Genomic DNA, 19,297 nt, shown 5'->3' with positions numbered 1-19,297 from the left:
TTTTGTTGGTTTCTTTGTTTCAGTGCCCAGAAATATGGATCAGGCTGGATCCCTGAAAACCTTCCTGTAGCCTTAGTATCTGCAACTGTGAGCATCCAGAAAGGCACACAGTAATGTATGGCAACAGGCACATCTCTGCTTTAATAAAATCCTGCTGTTTTGCCTAACAGCACTTGAGAGCTTCAAGCTGAAGTTTACCCAGCTACATAGATCCTCAGTTTTCTTTTTTTTTTTCTTCATAAAAACCAAACTTTCAAAAGAGCTGTAAAATATTTCCAGTCCATTTCCAGTGCAGCATTAAAATGCACCAGCTGGATAAATATTTTGGCATCTTCTGGGGAGAAAAGAAACATGGGGAACAGTGACAAGTAAGGACAGCCTTTCAGCCTCTCTCTTTCTGGGCATTTGGTGAAAGACAGGCCAAGTTTTGTGCTTGTTTCTTTACTGAAGGTCCCAGCAGCTCCCGTGCTCCATCTTTCTCCTGCTGTGAGTGTGCACCATGTAACAGGATTTGCTCTTTGTAGTCATGGAGCCAAATCCAGCTTGATCTGAACAATTTTCTGGGTTTTCCATCTGTTTGAAATTCTGATGCAAACTCACATGTCACTTGTACAAGAGGCTGCAGATGCAGGATGGGAGAAAACTCCTCTAAACCCGTTGGACACAGGTGAATGATTTCATTATGCTTATGTGGGTGTCCTTAGTTCATTTGGGCTTCTAATGCTTAAATTAATGTGTGACAACATTAATATTGATTGCTGACCAGTGTGATAACCACTAGTACAATCTCCAGTTGTTTTTCACTATTTTCTTCTGCTGTGCTCTTCTATTGGCAACTGATCTCTTTTAAGCTACATATAAAAACATCCTCCTTCAAAATAACATGTTTCCTTTGGAGGTATTTCAAACACATTTAAGAATAAACTTGCTCCAGTGACTTATTGCAAGCCCAGAGGAGTTCTCTAACATTGCAGCATCTTTTCTCTCTCTTTAGCAGCTGTTTTCTCCTTTTTTTCTCCCTGTGAAAGGCAGCCTTTGTGAGACAGGCACTCATGGGAGCTGTTGTGTGATTAACCCTCCCAGCACCATGGACAGCTTGTGCCCAGCACATTTTTTAAGCTCTCCCACACCTTAGGCTGCCTTTTGCAGCCCCACATCAGCTCCCCTCACTCAGGTTTTCCTATGTGCTCCCAGGCATCTGGGTCACCTCCTCACATGGTTTAGGTCTAGAGTTGGTCCATCAGATCCAGGGGATTGGTTCCTTTGGGCAGCTGAAAACCATAAAATGTAAAACACTGGCTGTGCATAAGGGGCTTGTAACACTCCCTGTCTCCAGGGCTGTGTTGTGCCAAATGCTCCTGAAATATGGGAACACTGCAAAATTCTGAGAACAGTGCTAGATACTGTATTCCCCTCCAGAAGAGCCTGGGAGATTAAGAAGCCCAAAGTCCACTTGGAATTGTCCATGCCTCTGTTGTTTTTGGGAACAGGATGCAAGGTTCATAACTGCTGTTAAACATCACCCTGTCATTACCTGTTCAGAGTCCAGGGTTTGCTGGAGGAATAATTGTTTTGGCTTTGTTAGCAAGTGCTGCCAGCACCATTCCTGTCTGGGGGAGAGTCCTCCTGGGGAAAGTGGTGATTTTTGGAAGCTGGGTGCCCACGTGCTCCATGGTGTCCCACTGACACGAGGAGAGCATGAAAGACCACCTGATGGGCCCAGGGGTGCTGCTGGCTGCAGTAAAGGTGGGACTGCGAAGAGAGCTGGGCTTCTGCTGATCAGGTTAGCTGAAAATAGGTGAGGTTGCATTAAAGACAAGTTTAATCACATTGAGAAAAGTGGTAATAACCTAGTTTTGGGCAGGCCCTGGGATACTTTTCTGCAGTTTTTTTCTGCAGTTACTGCCTTATGAGAAAAAGAATGGGGGAGAGAAAAACAGATGTCCCAGATACAGCAGGCGTTTCTGATAACTTGACTCCTAAAATAATCTTGCTTTATAGAAATTGATTTTGTTCTTTTTCTTTTACAAAGAACAACAGAGAGAAGGAGTTCATGTTTCCACAAATCCTCTCTAAAGGAACAGTACTATATAAATCAAACTCTGGTTTATTTTTTTTTAAATCTTTAATATTTAATTTAAGCCATCAGTTTGGACTGACATCTATTTGTCTTGAAAGGGCATAGGTTTTTTATTTTCTATGAGAGAGTGGTATTTTCCCTTTTAGTAGACCCTTTATATCATGCTAGGGAAAGAGGAAGAAGCTACAATATTGCCCCAAGCGTATCACACTCATGACACCTTGTTTTCTCTGCTACAGATTCAGACTAAAATAAGGTCCTTTAAGTTTTTTCCCTTCTCCTAAGGCCCTGGCACGTTAGGAGGATTTAGAGTCCACCAGAATAAAAGCAAGGGCTGGGATGTGTGCAGCTGCCTTTGCTGCCGTATTTCCCAGCTCCTGGTGACCACGGCATCAGTTGGAGCTGTCGCTGACCCGTGCCCCAGTTGGGGTTTCTGAGTTGATGCTTTGAAAAAGGAGGGAGGATGTGGGTCCTGAGGTCCTGGGACCCCCTGTGCCCCTGTCACATAGCATCCATCAGTTTCAGAGAGAAAGTTCCCAGAGCCAGAAGAGCTTCTGAGCAAATACTCTATTAGTATTTTTTTTTCTGAAGGTTTTCTTTATGTAAAAGAAAACAGGCTTTATGATCCAGCAGTATGTATTAAAATGAAGGTGTTTCTTTTCCAGGAGTTTGTTCAATGTGCAAATAAAATCAACCTTCATGCACAAAAGTCTGGAAGGTTTCAATTTAAAATTCATTGGGTTTTCAAGAGCAGAGTGTGGGGCTTTTCTCTGCATGTGCAGTAATGTAATAAAAGATCCTCCTCTGCATAACACATCAGAGAACAAATGCCAATTATGGATTCATAGACTAGCAAAAAATGTTATTCTTGATTTACCCTTGTGATAAGATTTATAAAGCACAGTGATAGTCTATGCTAAAAAGAGTGACTCCAGTTGGTATAAATGAAACCAATAAACTTGATGGTAAAAGTGATAATATCAGCCTGCAACATGATCTGAACAGTATGAGGCAACACACAAATTGGTAGTTGATGTCCAGAGGAGAGGACTGCATTTCCTATTTGCACTTGAGGGATATATGAGCTCATTTGGGTCTGCAGGAGAGTTCTCGTGTGTGACTCAGAGGAAGAGCAATGAGAATTATTGCCCCACTCTTTGAAATAGGAGTTTATACTGAAGTCTCCACTTCTGAATTTAACTTGCTCATTGCAGGATAGGTTGGCACTTTCCAGTGTGATATGCAAGGACTCAAAATGTACATCTCAGGAGCCCTCCATCTAATTTTACTGCAGACTGCAACAAAATGTAAAAGCAAAGTCCCACATTAGTTGTGTGTCATTAGAGCAGCTCTGCTGTGATAATGTAAAAACACTCCAGAAGATGATGTGTTTGCCCCGAGAAAAAGCTGCTCGGAGATGCTAAAATGTATTACGTGATGGAGGAGGGCCATCCAAGCGAGTGTGAATGTGCTGCACTGAAAGCCTCAGCCTGACAAAACGCCTTCCTGGGGTGCTGTGCCTCTGCACAGGGAGGGAGGTCGTGGCCAGGGCTTGAGCAAAGTGCTACAGAGCTGGCAAAAGCTGCTCCTGATGTCTGCAGGTATCTCCTGCCAGTGACAGCCACGACTTTTACACCTCTTGTAAGGCTAGAGCAGGATAATTTGACTGAAAAGGAATCATCAAAGTATTGACCAGTTGTGGCATTTACTTTCTGTGCCTCAGTTTCCCACATACTGTTTAGTGCCATGGTATGTGATGATTTAGGCATGGTATTTTTTTAAGTTAGTATTGCTACTGTGTAAGTATGGACAATGGTTATTTTCTGTGATTTAAAAGCCTGCTCTGCCACTAGCAAAAGGACTGAGCCAAGCATCATGGTTTCTGATCCCCATGAATGTTAAAAATCCCATTATTATGAGCTCTCCTCTGTATGAATCTGTCCTGGCTGTCAGCAGCAATCAGGACAGCAATCAGCAGGTTGGTCCTGCAGGGATAGAGGGCCCCAGGTGTTTGTGTGCACATCAACAGGTTTTGGTTGCATTTGTATCACTTGCCTGCCAGGGTACAGGGCAGGAGCTCCATGGTCCTCCTGGCCACTGGCCTGAGACCAGGAAAACACAGCTGTGGTGAAAATCCCACCATTTAAAAAACTGAAAGTATAAAACTCTTGGAAATTCTGTGGATGGTATGGGCTGAATGGAGGCTTGGAGATCTCTGTGGTACCAATTATCAGGTCTGGTGTCTGCTTGGTGTGAGAACCTAGACCTCAGAGCATGGCTTGGGAGCAGCATGCTCTCATGCCACCCAAATGGGCCATACAAAGCTGCTCAGCAACACAGCAAGGCCGTGGGGAGAGAGGGAGAGCTTATTCTCCTTTCATGTGTGGCTATTTCAAAAACTCACGTTTCTGAAGAAGTTTTTTTTAGTCCATCAATTTACATTTATTTGTTCTTGTGCCAATATTCTCCTTCAGCTGAAATAGCTCTTCTCTCTCCCCTGTGTTTACCCCCTTGATGTATTTATAGAAAATAATCACAGCCCCTCTCAGGCTTCATTTTGCAAAGCTAAATGGAGCAGCTTGTCCACTTTCCTCTTACAACACTGGCTCATCCCTGTTGCTTCTTGCACTGAATTGGGCATTGCTGAGCACAGGAGACCATGTGGGGCAGGGTTTTCCCAGGGAGATCCTCATCCTTCCCAATGATCTGTGCCCTGCAAATGTGTCAACACTCTCCCCAGTAGCTGTGGGCAGAGCTACTCACCCCATTCCCTTTGATTTTGTATGGCCACAGCCTGTCAAATGCTCGTAAGCATCCTGTGCTTTGCTTTTCCCCTTCCTCCCCACTGATGAGCTCCCAGGTGCTCACAGATACTCTTGCTGCTCCTTCAGTACAGAATCATAAATGATTTTTTGTGTTTGACTCATCCCTCAGCCTCTTGTTCTGTGCAATTTCTCTAAGAATGCTTCTTAGCTCTCTGTCTAATGCCACTGAAGGCATTAGTGCCTTTCTGCTCTGTCTACGGATAATTAATGAAAATAGTAACGGAAATGGGTCCCAGACACAGAGGAATTCCTCTAATAACCTCCCCCAGCCTGCTCATCCTCCTCTTGAAATGGCATGTCAGCATCTCTCCTACAGGGTGGGTGGAGAAGTAGTTGTGAATTAATCCAAATAATTTCCAGTGAACTTAATTTTCCATGTCTGCTGTTTTGCTGAAGTCCTGATAGGTTATATGTGCTGCTTTAAAAAATGAGGTTTTTTATCAGAGAAAGATAACGATGTCCCTGGGTGTGATTTATCTTGGTGCATTTTCTCCTGCCACCATTTGCTTCCAGAGCCCTTTTCTTCAACGTGTATTAAAAAGCCTCACTTGCCTGTGAAATCAGACTGAAGAACCCGTAGCTGCCAGATTGCTTGTCTGCACTTCTAGAAAAATTGGAATATCATATTTTCTCATTCTATCTGATTGCACAGATTTATTAAATAAATCCTTGCCTTGTAGCTATCTTGCATCCAGATTTTCAAACCTGTGTTGGGAGGATGATGGTTCTTTCTTTGATGAAATCTATTGAAAACAGACCAGTAAATGAATCCCAGTCACCATGCATTTAATAACAAATGCAGGCAAATAGAACATCCTTAGGGACTCTCATTTTTCAAGCTCTGTATAGGTAGCATGGCTTCAGGCTGCAGCACTGTGTCTCAGTGCATCTAAACACCCTGTCACCTGCAAAGAGCAGTAGTTCAGATACACAAAGCATTTGGCAAAGAATGGCTGCAGAAAGGTTTGCAACGAGCTCTGTTATCACTAACAGGTTTGTCATTATAGTGGAATATCCTGTATGGATACTTCAACTTTTATCATTCCTCAGAAACAGAAAGCTAACATGGTATTAACTGAACTAGTATGATAGATGGCTGTGTTATAATTGAATTAGTTGGGAAGCATTGACCTTTTTGATGTATAATGTCTCTGAATGTGAACAACACATACAAACTAATGCTTTTATGACTTTGCTGGGTGAGTTTAGTCATCAATTGGCTTGTGATAAATAAGACATTGTACGCTCCAGTCAATGGAAAACATGTTTGCAGCTCCTGTGCTTATATTTCTGTACTCTGTGAAATCAGCTCTGCCGGCACATGTTACTCAGGTGTGGCTTTTGTATTATGAGCTGGACTCAAATGAGAATTCAAGTCCTCAGAGGACCTTATACTTGCTGGATAATGATAAGCCCAGCAGCTAGTGCTTGGTGTTAATTGTTTTCTCCCTTACTGTGTGGCCAGATTAGCTGACAACGACCTGAGGAGATTTCTGCTGTTTCTGCAGCACCTCTCCTTGTCAAAATAGTTGTAGATCAATAGCTGTTACCTCCACAAGCCATAGCGAAAGTGGAGTTAGATGGGAAATGCAATTAGGAGAGAGGAAGCTATTTGCAAAGAATTCATGTGGTTTGTTCTTTTTCTGTTTCTACACCTTGGTCCTTCCAGATCCAGAGCAGAAAATGAAATTTTTCTGCTTTTTATTCAGTTTGGGCTTGACAGAAAAATCACTATTGCTCTAACCTGGGACATTTTATTAGTGTTTATCTGACCGTGATGAATTTACGTATTGCTGCTTGCCACTGGAGCCAAAATAAATGATCTCCAGTGGACAGGGTGCGTGGGGTACTGATGGATGTCTGATCTGCCTCTTCCAGTGCAGCCTAGGTCAGGAAACCTTGTCATGAAAAACACTTGTCTTATGCAAAGTGAACTGACAGGTCTCACCCCATATTTTGCCACCTCCAGAATGGCATGTCCTGGCTGCAGGAAGATTGCCCACTACCCCTTGTGCCTATGTGTAAGAGCAGCTAATTCCTGGTGGCTTTGATTTTTCTCCACCTCACTCCCAGTTTTGTGCAGTTTTCAGGTACTTTCTCGCACACAAGAATTTCCAAACCCCTTTCCAGGTCTGAGACTCAGCCACAGCCTAAGAGCTCGCAGCTATAGCAGCTTTCTCATAGTTACTATTGATTTAGGTAAAAGTATAAACGTTGCATTCTTCCAGTTTGTGTGTCTGTCTCTCGCCTCAGGCTCGCTCTTTTCCTCTGTAGGATCAATTACCTTTTTATCCTTGGATGCAGTCTGGCATGCCCTGCTGGAGCACAGAAGCAGGGCTGCTGCTATGACAGCTCGGATCAGAAGAGCCCCTCCAGTGCAAGACCTTGTCACCCCGAGGGCCAGCAGCATTTTGGGGAGCACTGCAGAAATGCATAGTCATGGCTTAATTTTCATCTAAGAAAACAACAGATATATTAGTGCCTCCACAGTGAGGTCAGAGCAAGCCATGAAAGAGCAAAACCAGACCAACCAGTTACCAGCAGAAATTAAATTTGTCTCATCACTGCTTTTGTACTTCTGTGCCCCACTCTCTATTTTTGGGCATCCTCCCAAAACTCATGTATGATTCTGATGCTTATCACTTCAAGTCTAGATAGTATAATTGTCTAGAAGAGACTTTAAAAAGCTTTTTTAGCTCTTAACCTTTGGCAATACTCGGTGGTGGTGAAGTTTTACAGTACCAATACTTAAAGGAAAAGGTCTCCTATACCACTTTCTCTGGATCTCAGCATCAGTGTTGGATTAAATGAAGATATTGTAAAATAATTTCGTCTTGCAAATTCAGGAGCAAGTTCTTGCTGGGCTTGATGAAAATGTTCAGTTGTGACAAAGGGAGAGTGCTCAAAAAGCATTTCAAATGCAGCTCAGGGGTGAAAGTGCAAAGCAGGGTGAGCTCTGCTCCCTCCCTATGCACAGAAGTGGGAGGCAAGAGCTGCATTTCCATCATTCCCACTTCAGCTGGAAGCTGAAAACAGTGGCCATGGCATCACTGCCTGTGAGGTGCAGCTCACAGGGCACGTACATCCTTGATCTTGGTGCTCATTGCCCAGAAGCTGGCACCAGGAGTCAGGCTTGACTTGCTCTTGGTACCTTCTTGCACTGAGCAAACCTGTTCAGCTCCAGCCCAGCTGTGAATAGATGCAGCTTCTTGGCATGAGGCATTCCCTGGGATGCTGCTCCTTGGACCTGTCTCTGTACCTCCAGGCAAGACTTTCCTCAGTCCTCGTGGATTTGATGCACAAAAGCAGGTCAGGTATGACACACCTCATGGGTCCTCTCTGGTACAGAGCAGAAGAGCAATTCCTTTAAGTATTCCATCTCTCCCATGAGCAAAACAAATTGTGTCAAAGCTGCCACGTAAAATGTGGTTCTACATGGTCCCCATTGATAAAGCAATTATGGAAGAGCTGGGCTGCAGTGTGTGTATAATCCCCCAGACATCACAGGGCAAGAGTAAGGACTTAGAATAACTCACACAGGGAGCAAACGTTGCAAACCTAATAAAATGCAATACAGATACAGAAGGAAGAGAGATTCTTTCTCTCTACGACCTGCCCATGGTCAATGGGAGAAAAGATTAAATGCTAGAAAGGTTTCAATCTATTTGTTGTGGTTCAGGAGCCTTGTACAGGATGTGTCACAAACAGTTCACTGTCTCCATAATGTAATTTAAGTTACTGTGATCCATATGGGTCATTCATCTGCTGTTTTTCCCAGCATGGAGAAGCATGACTTTTTGGCTTATAAAGACATCTTGTTATGATGCATCTTATTATATCATGCAGTACCTCCTGTGAATGAGCCAGTGACACCAGGGGAGGAATACAAGAGAATGGGAATATGTGAAGACACTGTTCCCTTTCTGTCCAGTGGCAGTCAGATGGTATCACACCACGTGCTCCAGCCTTATCAGCTACTGGAGAAATCCCAGGGCTGCTGAGATCAATATGCTTTTTGCTGACAATTTCAAATGAAGAGAGTGATTTAACCCCACCAAGCCCAAAGGCACAATCTGATGTGTGCTGCTGCCTGGATCTTTGGATTGCAGCCAGGGAATTTTGCACCACATTGAGGTACAAAGTGGCCTGGAGAAGCCAGCAAGGAATGACTTTTTTCCATAGATATGTTCTGAACTATTCTTCACTCTGGGAGCACAAAAACTTGCATCGCCTCAAAGGATTTTAAGGCAGACAAATTCAGCTCAGAGGTATGGATACTAGGAGCAGGAAACAATTTAGAGATTTGAGCTGAAACATGTGAAAGAACTCCTTTAGAGCTTCTACAAATCTCCTCTCACAAGCCTTCTTCTGGTCCCCTCCCAGGGAACCTGACCTTGGCCCCCACACAGCAGTTGTTGTTGCAAAAGTTCACTTTTGACTCTCTACTTTGCATGGGCTCAGAGAAAATATATTGTTTCATCCCTGAAAGCCTTGGAGCATCTGGTTAATACATGATCCTTATTCCCACAGTGAAGATCCAGGAAATGGTTATAAATAAAAGCACGGCCAAAGAAGCCAAGGTGAAGTGGAGGTGCATTCCTGCCCACCATCAGACATGAACAAGCTGGACCTAGGACTGTTCCCACAATGTGATATTGTTCCCTGGAGCAAAACTGACAGAGGAGATGGGGAGCTAGAGCTCAGAACAAGCAAGACAGAAATACTGAGGGAGAAGAAGGCAAAGCAGTGCAACTCATGATTCAGCTGGAGAAGGAGTCAGAATTAAACCACTCCATCACAGCGATGGTTGCTTTCCTCCAACCCACCTGGCAGAAGGGAGAACTTGTCCTTTCTCTCAACAATGATTTGCAAAGATTCTCCCTTCATTTTCCAGACTGCAAGGCTGGAATTAGGATGAATAGCTCAGTCCCCTATGACAATTCAAGGCATTTCTCTGCAAGACACACTGTGTCACACTGTTCTGGGGGATACAAACCTGTGAGGGTGCTGGGCTAGAGATGTTGGTGCTCCCCAGCCAAGTGTCCAGAGGTATTCAAAGGTGGGGGGATATTCTGTATTAAATACTTCTTACTTTTAAACCAGAGATTAAGCACCAGATAAACCACTGATGGTTTCTTAATTTCTCAATTTCTTCAGTGGAGACTGCAGGCTTTTCTGGAAGATACTTTTTAATCAAATGCTAACTGCTGAGCTAAACACAGTGGTTATTGAGTGAAATGCTACAGGATAGGTTATTCTGCAGACCGATGAGCTAATAGTCTCTGCTGGCCTTAAAACCTGGATGGACATTTTAAGGAGATTCTATAAAAAGGCCATCCCAATAAATAATTACTCAGGGCTGTAAAAGCTAAGGCATTTGTGAATTCCTTGGTGACCACAAGAAATCTGAAGACTGTTTAGTGTATTACTAAGTGCCAGTGAGCACAATCAGGCATCCATCGATACGACTGGAAAGTCTCCTCTGGCTTCAGTGGACATTTGGTTAGGTCACAGTTGTGGAAATGTGAGGGCTAAAGCCAGCAGGGAGGCAGAGCTGTGCCACCCTCCATCACAGAGCATCACTGGATGAGAGCTATCTTCCTTCAGGGTTTTGACTCTCTTGAGAACGTTATTTTGATTTTCCTTTCGAAAACCTTGATGGGCTTGGGGACTTGGGGATGAGCCAGTAACCAACAGAGAGACAGATTGCATAGAAAATTCACCTGAACGTGCAAGAAATCAGCACGTGCTTTGCACAGCTTGGAAGCACCTTCACCTCTCTGGCACTCAGTATGGAAGGTAACACCTTCCCAAGAGCTCACACGGAACAAATCTGTCTCCAGCGCTGACCTGAGATCCTCCACAGCCTGTTGTGGAGCTGTGCTGGAGGGAGCCTTGCAAAATAGCAGGTGGTTACCTGTCACACTTGCTGCTGCCTTCACCTGTGCGATCGAGAGGAAACGGTGCCCAAAGAGCCGGAGCGATGGCGGGACACAGGTGAACGTGAGCCACCGTGGCTCCATCTGCCTGGCCCTCCAGCCCTCACTCCCTCCTGCAGGCTGCACTTGAAAAGCAAACCCTTGATTATCTTTTCACTCACTTTTGACCTAAAATCAGTTGCACCCGTGCTTTTGTGCGTGTTCACTCCAGAAAGGGGAGTTTGTGCGTGCCGTGACCTGAGAAGTGTCTGAATTGTACCCCTTCTGCTCGTGGTAAGTAGTGCATTCACAAAGACCCAAACTGAGAAGTGAAGGCTCATTTGGAAAAGTATTGGTCGTGAATATAAATAATAAAATTGTTCTGGTTTTGAGTTTAAGTTGGTTAAACAAACTTAAATGTAACATTTCTTCTCTCTGATGGATTAGCCCATGGCCACTTTAATCATCAGTGTTTTTCTACATGGTTTTAAAAGTGCACTTTACAAATGCTCAGACATGCAGTATGGGGGGGTGTGTATATTTTTCATAGGTGTTTGTGCCAGCGAAAGCCAGTTGTTCCCACACCCACTGAAAAGTAATTCAATATAGCAGAGGGAAACTCATTAAAAAATTTAGACCAATATTCAGAAAAATATTCACCCTACTCCACAGTTACTGTTTTTTTTGTTTGTAAATACATTGGGGGAAAAATACCACTTCTGCCTAGAACTGCTGTCAAGTTGTACTGCTTTGAAGAATTTGGCATATTCTCCAGTCAGCACATCTGGTATGGGTGGATGCTCCTCAACAGACTGATTTTTTTAAATTTTTTTTTGTTGTTATATTTCAAGTGATCCTGTGCCAAAGCCCGTTTAGCTGAACAAGAGGTTTGCCCATTATCAATCACTCACTGATAACTGCTGCCAGCTCCAAGATGCATCCTTCCAGGCACAGCCTGCGTGCACACTGGCTGCAGGAGTCAGCTTCAGCAATATTGAGACCCTGCTGAGATTTCAGAGGAAGTGCAAATACGGAGTACTCGATAAAAATAGCAATCTGCAGGCTCCGTATTGCTAAGTGCTATTTAACGATGCAGAAAGTTTTAGTATTTGTCTTTCAGCTAGGAGAGGATTCCATGTTTCACCCAGACCGTGACAGAGAGGAAGAAAGCAGTGCTCTGGGTTGTCTGGCTCTTCCCCCAGAGGTTGCCTTGCTCTCCCAAATCCTGGTTAAAGAGTTCAGGGAGCACAGCAGGCTCAGAGAGGCTTGTCTGTTTGGAGTGTAACTAACTGTAGTCCCAGCACAGGCTATGCTTTGGGCTTTAGATTTTCTCTTTCTCTTAAAAGCAAGCCCAGAAGAGATTAAGGACTTGCTACTGAACACTGGAAAATATAAACCAGTCTCTGCACTAAAGATGATACTGGCAAAGGACTGTTTTTTCTACAATTTAATACCATTAGAATGCTGCTAGCTGTTTAAGAAATGCCTGTGCTGAAGAAGGTGCTAGGCAAGGTCATGTCCCAGTTAAAATGAAATTTGTTTTCTTTTACCTCTTAGGAAAAGAGATTCACCAGGAAATGGTTTGGGGGTTCCTGAGAGCAGCTGAAACACCAAATTGACTGAAGGATTTTTGGTCTTGCTTTTCTAATGGCACAAATTTGCCCAGAGGTTGCAATAAGGAAGGTGAAGAAAAGACTTGCCGCATAAAGAGTAGTTAGTGCTTTAAAACGGGCCCTTGGGGCAGTCCCTTTGCTGTCACTGGGACAAGCAGCTTGGTTTGAAGTTATAAACACTTGTATGAGTCTCTGTGAGGAGGAGCACATAGCAGCTGTGTGGTGCTACAGCCACGGGCATGAGGAAAGGCAAAGTGAGAGCCCTGAGCCCAGGCTTGCTGATGTTTATGCTGGCTCATTGGATGCACACTGCTCTAGAGGGGTCGCAACAGAGAGGAAATTTTGCAGGAGACTGTGGATAAGACAAGAGTGGGAAAAACCTGCCCCTCCACAGGGAGTTACTCACATGGGAAGGAGGCCAAAAAGTTTCAGAGAAATATCTAGTGAGTGTGGCAGTGATGAAAATCACATTTTCTTTCCTAGACCTTACCCTCAACGTTTCCCCTTCTGCATCCATCAGCTTCAGTGTTTCCAACCCTGAGGAACTATTCTGTGCACAAATAAAAAGCACCACTGCTGCTGTGAGAGAAGACAGTGGCAACATGTTCATTTTTGTGTAGCTGGAATCAGCATCATGTAAGAAGGAGGAACATGCCCTGACAACCAAATTGGGCTGAATTATCTTTATATTAGGGCTGTGCTACAGAGGGAAGAGACCATGAGGAACTGGGCACCATTTCTGCAGCACTGTGATGCCCATCAAATTGGGAAAGGTGGGTGTGCTCAGTTCTGGACACCCCTGGCTTGAGGAGACATCTCCTACATCCCGTGTTTAATTTGGAAGGAGTTGCTGAAGCAGAGGGGAAAGGAAGACAGGAGGCCTGGAGGGCAGGTGGAGCCAGACGAGGTAAATGTGCCAGCTGCTGAAGGAAAGAGGAGATGAAAGGGAAAATAAGAGTGAAGAACAAAGCAGAAATGTCAAGAAAAGGTGGGGAGGGGAGACAGGAGTTGATGGTGCCAAAATTAGATGGAGAACTGGGACAGGGAGTGCTGATCTGGTGCTCTCCTCTTGGACGAAATTCCCACTGAAGCTGCTGTCAGACGTGGCCTGGGGAGGGAGGAGAACTGGAATCCAAGAACTTGTTTTCCAAGATTGGAAAACAAGAGAAAAGGGAGGGGTGGTGGCAGGTGCCACTGCAGACCTGGAGCACCCCAATTACTCAGAGAGGGTTTCCCCAGCCCCAAGGGGAGCCAGCCCTGCTGCCCTCGGGACACACCACCCAGTGTAAAATCAATGTGTTTATGAGTCTGCACCGTGTTCAACTGTTTCAAACCAATTTTTGCAGGTGATTCCTAATTATATGCTGCTAGTCACAGCCCACAAAAAGCTAATGAAACCCTTGCCATCAATTAAATGTAATTTCCGCATGCTGAGGCAGAAACAAGGAAGGTAAAAGACGAAGTCACCAAATTTTCCTCTGGCTCCAGTTGTGGGAGCCAGCTCTGGAAACCTTTCAGAACCCAGGCAAAACCAAGTAAGATCACCCAGACCTGAACGAGGGGTAAGAAATGTCTATTTATTCTCTGGTGTGTGCAGTTCTGAAGGGTACAGAGACCTCTTCTCACTATTCTGATGACCTGAAGGCATGTGTTCTAGGAAGAGGTGTAGGGCTGAAATCGCCCAGCCATGAAATTTGCAAGTAAATGGATACTTACAGACTAAAAAATCTGACAAAAGCATGGAAAATGAGGCCCAAGGACACTGCCTCTTTCAGTGCTGTTAAGTAGTGGTAAGAATAATGTAGTATAAACAAGTTTTTTTCCATTTGCAAGGATGTATGTTTACCTTCTCCTCTTGTATTAACTGCTATATGTGTTAAGTGTCTCTACAGATGTTATGTATACACTGAATCACACACAATATTCTTCCAAGCCAGTGGAAGAACTCACCCATCAGTGGGTTTCAGACAAAAACCCCTTCCTGACCCCTCGTTTCTCTCAGGAAAGCAGAGAGTTCTGTTCCCAAGGTTGTCAGAGTAAGTAAACCACATAGTTTCAGGCCACTTTGTCCATAGTGGTCTGACAGCCGTGGTGTGCTTGTGCATACAACCCTTCAAATTAGTTCATCTAGGAAAGGAAAGCCGATAGTCCGCTCCCCAAACAGTGCTAGTGAGAGGAGAAGTCGAGCCTTTGACATCTTTCTGCTTTATTTCACCCAGCAACACCTCTATTAAAAACTCTCTGCAGTATTTCTGCGTGGCGTGGCCAGCCAGCCAGCAGCAGGGGAAGAGGCAGTGCTCTGATTGAGGTAAGACCTTGCCTGCCCAGACTGAGAGCGTGAGTGTCGTGGTGCTGCACGTGCACCGCAGCACACCTGGGGTGGGGACTCCCACACCGTGCAGCCCTCACAGCCCCTTCCTACACCGCCAGACCCCATCCCTGCAAGGACCACTTGCCTGAGGGGGGTGTGGGCAGCTGTGCAGTACAGGGACAGTGCATCGGTGGCCTTGGTGCCCTGGGGGCGGTGGGCATGCAAGGTGGGCACGGGGGTGTTGTCATGGAATCAGAATTGTTTAGGTTGGGAAAGACTTCTAAGATCATCAAGTCCAACTGTTAACTCAGTACGAAACCATGTTCCTAAGTGCCACATCTACACATCTTTTAAGTACCTCCAGGGATGGTGACTCCAGCACTTCCCTGGGCAGTCTGTTCCAGCCTTCACCTTTCAGTGAAGAAATAATTCCTAATATCCAACCTCAGCCTCCCCTGGTGCAACGTGGGGCCGTTTCCTCTTGCCCTATCGCTTGTTACCTGAGAGAAGAGACCGACCCCCACCTGGCTACCACCTCCTTTCGGGCAGTTGTGAAGAGCGATAGTCACCCTCGACTCGCCTTTTCTCCCGGCTGAACAGCCCCAGCTCCCTCAGCCGCTCCTCCTCAGACTGCTGCTCTCCATGTCCCCGACTGGGAAGAGGCTCCTTTCCCGCTGGGCACCCCCTTTCCTGCCCGGACAGCGGGGCTGCCGGTGCGGGGAGAGCCGGCCGCTGTCCTCCGCCCCGAGGAGCGCCGGGACTCACACTAATAATAAAAATAATAAGGATAATGGTTTAGGGAAGCGGAGTCTCGGCCCCGCCGCCTCCCGCCGCGCCCCATCCCTGCGGACCCGGGGCCGCCGCTGCCGCAGCGCCCGGGGCCGGCCGGGGCAGCCCCGCCGCGGGATCGGGGGGCGGTGCGGAGAGGCTCGGCTTGTGTAGCCCCCTCCCTCCCGTCTCCCCTCCTTCTCTTCCCTCTCTCCTCCCCTCCCTCCCCTCTCTCCCTCCTCCCATGCCAACCTGCTGCCGCCTTTGTCAGCGCAGCCCGGCGCTATGGCATCCTGCTGGGGCTTCAGGCTCGGGCTCTTCCTCCTCCTCCTCCTCCTCCTCCTCCTGGCCGGGAAGCGGCTGCTGCAGCGGCAGATCCAGCCGTGACGGCCGCGCTCCCCGCGCCAGAGGCAGGCGGAACCCGCAGGTGAGCCCCAGGTGCGGGAGGGGGGCGCGGAGGGGTGGGCTGGGGGAAAGGGGCGCCGAGGACAAGCGGCCCCCGCTCTCCAGCCCCAGGGATGCTTTGGGCACCGGGGGTGCAGGGGAACAGGCTCAGCACCGGCTCCCCGCGCCGGGCTGGGAGAAGGAGGAGTAAGCGCAGGTGAGAGACCCCCCAGCCCCTGTGGTCCCCACCGGTACCGGGGTCCTGCCTCTTTGTCAGGCTCTCTGGGAAAGGGGGTACTCCAAAATCTTGAAACTCCGTCTGGGACTTTGGCAGCTCTACTTCAGTCCCGCACAGGTGGATCTGCCCGAGGGGAGCAAGTGGGTGACCCTGGGCTGAGCCCCAGGGTCCCCCAACCCCAAGCAGGGAGTCTGAAGGGATGGGGATCAGGGAAGCTGGACCCACCAGGATGAGGGAGCAGTCAGGTCCTGGGTGCCAGTGAGATTGTTGTAGGTTTGCTGTGCAAAGATCCAGGTTGCCCACAGATGGGATAAATGGCTCACATTTAATTCAATTAGACTTTTTTGTGTCTGTCTGTCAGTATTTTCAATGGTGTCTCCTTATGCAAAAATTTGTGGTAAAAATGTGGCTTGGATGCGCTCTAATAATGCATTGGGAGGACAGTATTTGTGTGTGTCTGTGTGTCTGTATGGGCCAAGAGTTGGCAAAGAATTACCAAGAGTATATGATGCAGTAATAATTCAAGTAATTTATTTCACAGTTTTAGATTGATTGTTTGCACTTTCCCAGATCGTAGAGATACCTTAACCTGGATTGCATAACTGAACCATGCAAATAATCAGCCTAATGTTACTGTGCAAGAAAAATCAGTGGCAAACCCTGTTTGACTTGAGCCCTGACACAGCTGTGAGGGTCCGCTGCTTTTATCCACAAGTTCCCTGTTAATTTATGCACTCAGATCCTTTAAAAACCGCTGAATTCTGGGGTGTTGGGAAAGCTGAAGTGTTGTGCAGAGTCCTTTTACAGCAGAGCTTGCCTCTGTTAAGGAACTGGGTTTGTAAAGCGCGGTTTTCCTGGGCTCATTCACACAAGGCAAGAGCCAGAAAACAGCAACTTCTTCCAGTGCTGTTCCCAGCGACCCCCGGTGAACCTCGGAGGAGGCTGGCAGTGGGATGTCCAGGAGGGTGCAGAGTGTGCATTGTTCCCGTGCACAACAGCAGCGAGCCACTGGCGAGAGCGGGTGCACAGGCACCGTGAGCTCCCTGCATGCAGGTGTTCATTCCCTTCGGCTTTGAAGGAATGAATAAAAACCACACTGGCGAGGCAGGGAGGCAGCACCCACCTCCTGCCTGCCCCAGGGACTGAGCCCACCCTGCTCCTGCACAGCCAAGGCGACAGTCTGGAGGAGACAGCCTGTGTCAGACTGGTCAGGAGGACTTTTCTCTTCAATGAAAGGTGGAGAGGAGCAGTTGCCATTACAGGGCTCCAGAGTGCGTGTTTTAGTTTTCTTTTTAATGAGCAGCAGAAGGCTGGAGGGAGGAGGAATAAGGTGTGCGGAAACGGGCATTGTTTCCCCGAGCGCCAGCTCCCGTGTCTGTGTGCAGTGGAAGCCAGATGGGGCTCGAGGTCCCCGTTCCTTCATCAGAAATTTCTTAATGTTTTGACAGAGAAATGGATTTGTGAGTGTGGGAAAAAACAAAACTGAATTCCATCTCGATGGGTTACGTTTCATGTGAGGCAAGTGTTGCCTGCCTTGTTTTATAGTATCTGGTGTTGGGAAGGCAGGCTGAATGATTTATGAGCTCGAGTTAATAGTAAAGCAGCATATTGCTGTATTAATGTTCTCCTGTGCTGAAGTAGCTGGCTCTTTCTGAGGGAATTTATGCAAGGATCACTCGCCGTCTGCTGTTGCCGTAGTGGCATTCTAGGGTGGCCCGTTAGTCACTGTGGGGGGGACAAAACAAGGATGCTGTTTCCCTCTGGGCTGGCAAATCAAAGGGAGAGGGGGAATGATGACTCCAGCAGTCACATCTGTGTATTAGTTGCACCTGCTGTGGATATTGGGAAATGGGGAGAGCAAATGTCAGTGGCACAAAGAGCAGGGAAGGAAATGAAGGAGGAAATAAGAGAGGAAGAGAACGTGGACTGTCTGCCAGTGGCCATGATTCAGACTCGTGCAGGGCACCTTGCCACCCTGCAGCTGCTCAGGGAAGTCGAGTGGTGGGACTGTCTCTTGAATCCTCTGCTGGGGTTTATCTGCCCCAGTGTGTGCAGCCCTTAGACCATTTGGCAGGACAGGGTTTGGGCTGAAGGAGTAACAGGGAAGCAGGCAGGGCAACTGGGAAGCAGTACTAATTTCAATAATTCCTGTGGATGGCGAATTTATAGGATGTGAGGGGACCACCCCCACCCCAGTGCTGGTTTGGGAGGTGGTGAGGAAGGAAAGTGCATTCTGGCTTTTCTGTAAGGAAGCAAGCTGCGTGAAAGAGTCTGCAGGTTCCCCTGGTTTGGAGAACCACAGGGGGAGAGGTTTCATGGAGGCTTGGCTCCTAAAGACACCAGAAAATAGAATAGTATATTCCCTTTGTGCAGCAGAAAGCTCCACTGGGGATGGAGGTTGCAATCGTAATATTCTTGGACTTCTCCTCCAGAGGCTGAGACAGTGGGTTAGTGGTAAGATGAGAGCTCAGTTCATTGCTCCTGGTGCAGGGTAAGAAGACATCGATTTGTGGTGAGTCTGGAGCTCATCTGCGTGCAAGGAGAACCAGCCCCCATCGACTGGCTGTGCAATGTGATGCTGTACAAGTCCATGCTGGGATATAATTGTGCTATTAGAGCAGCAAACGTCAAATCTTGGGAAGCTGAGTCAAAGCAACCCTTCCAGTGTTAATATAAGAAAATCACTAAGGATGAAATGTTAAGTGGCTCCTTTGGTCAGAGATGGTCTTGCTGAAGATAAATAAGCTAGATCCCATCCCTGTGTCTAGAAAACTCCATGTGTCTGGAGACCAAAGTAGTTTGAGGGGGGCTTTGGAGGGTGTGTGTGGCTGCTGGCAGTGAGGATAAGGCACAAGGGCATTGGTGGAATTGAGGCCATCTGAGAAGACCCTGTGCTGCTGCTCTTGCTGTGGGTGCTTAAATTCTCTCTGCTGCTTTTGATTGATTTGTGACCCTGTACCCTCTTTAAAAGACCTTCCTGTGCTTATTTCAGAGCTCTGCATTTATGTGCCATGTCTGGGTCTATTCTGGTCCTGCTTTGAGAGATAATGAATGAACGTGGACATAACGGCTGAGATGCTGCACGGCCAAGTGCTTGGCACCCGGGATGTGGCAGCTCCTGGGGTGGCCTGCCAAGAAGCACCTGTCTCTGTTGCAGGCT

At 46.8% G+C, this 19,297-nt stretch overlaps 1 protein-coding gene across 3 annotated transcripts in view; it reads left to right on the top strand.

Annotated features, from left to right (window-relative positions):
- The window catches only part of MINAR1 (membrane integral NOTCH2 associated receptor 1), a 61,071-nt gene that overhangs the window by 24,688 nt on the left and 17,086 nt on the right, over positions 1 to 19,297 (top strand). The window contains exons 2-3 of one of the 3 annotated variants that reach the window (XR_011154171.1): positions 7,180 to 11,117; positions 12,381 to 14,892. The exons of 1 other annotated variant lie outside the window; for it this stretch is intronic. The gene's annotated coding sequence lies outside the window, so the exon portion shown is untranslated. Of the gene's footprint in view, positions 1 to 7,179; positions 11,118 to 12,380; positions 14,893 to 19,297 lie in introns of those variants that run through there. One more of the 3 variants, XR_011154172.1, reaches the window with a different exon arrangement.

The sequence above is a fragment of the Aphelocoma coerulescens genome, chromosome 10 (genome assembly GCF_041296385.1).
Source record: "Aphelocoma coerulescens isolate FSJ_1873_10779 chromosome 10, UR_Acoe_1.0, whole genome shotgun sequence".
Classification (NCBI taxonomy): Eukaryota; Metazoa; Chordata; class Aves; order Passeriformes; family Corvidae; genus Aphelocoma; species Aphelocoma coerulescens.
Note: the sequence above shows the minus strand (reverse complement) of the source record. Positions and strands in the feature narration are given on the sequence as shown.